Genomic DNA, 1,204 nt, shown 5'->3' on the forward strand with positions numbered 1-1,204 from the left:
GCTTTTGTAGTCTTTTATAGTGTATCAGTAAACTGTGTAGTCTAAGTCCAACTATTTTGTAGTCTATCAGTAAACTTGGTAGTCTATAGCTGACTCTTATAGTAGGGCATGCACCTTCCTTTTTTGGTCATTTTTCCCACGATAAAATAATTGTAGCCCTTTCTTTTAGCTTTCTAAATATACTGAAATCATGTTATTTGGTTTTGTTTTCATGGAGAAAAATATAAAAAACAAAAAAAAAACGCGACACTTTTGAAAGTCCTTTACCTCATATCTCCACAACGGGAGCACTTCAGAATATAATTCAAACAGATTCGGGAAGCTACAGTGTAGGGCTACAACTTTCGTTTTTGACCATTTTTGGTAATTGGTCATGTGACCATCATCCCAACATCCCATTACATGGACCCTGATAGGTAAAATCATTCTCCTCTTGGTTTTCTTTGCTTTTTGGTAAAACCAGGTGATATTTCCCTTTTGGGATGGACCCTGAAGGCAGTGCCTGATGTTCTGTACACCATTTATATATATTTTCAATTTTTCCGCCATTTTCTGGCTATTTTTGGATATATTACCATATTTGGAACTGGACCCTGGACCCTGACAACATTACCCAATATGATCATCAACAATGAGCACCATCCCCCATTTTTTTCTGATTTTTTTGGATATTTTCTGGCTATTTTCAGCTGTATTACCATATTTGGAAATGCGCCCTGGACCCTGAAAACCACTCCCAATGTCGTCACCAACAGTGAGCAACACCCCAAGCTCACTAATGAAATTGCCAATGATATTGCCCAAGTAACTAATGAAAATCGCAATGATGTTACCCAAGTAGCTAATGAAATTTCCAAATGATATTGCCCAAGTAACTAATGAAAATCGCAATGATGTCGCCCAAGTAGCTAATGAAATTTCCAATGATATTGCCCAAGTAACTAATGAAAATCGCAATGATGTCGCCCAAGTAGCTAATGAAATTTCCAATGATATTGCCCAAGTAACTAATGATATTGCCCAAGTAACTAATGATATTGCCAATGATATTGCCCAAGTAACTAATGAAAATCGCAATGATGTCGCCCAAGTAGCTAATGAAATTTCCAATGATACTGGCCAGATAAGTAATGAAAATCGCAATGATATGCCTTTGTAAAGATATGAAATTGGTAATAAGGCCTTGCCTCCATTTACAGCTGAT

This window comes from Laccaria bicolor, genomic scaffold (assembly GCF_000143565.1).
Source record: "Laccaria bicolor S238N-H82 LACBIscaffold_44 genomic scaffold, whole genome shotgun sequence".
In the NCBI taxonomy this organism is placed as follows: Eukaryota; Fungi; Basidiomycota; class Agaricomycetes; order Agaricales; family Hydnangiaceae; genus Laccaria; species Laccaria bicolor.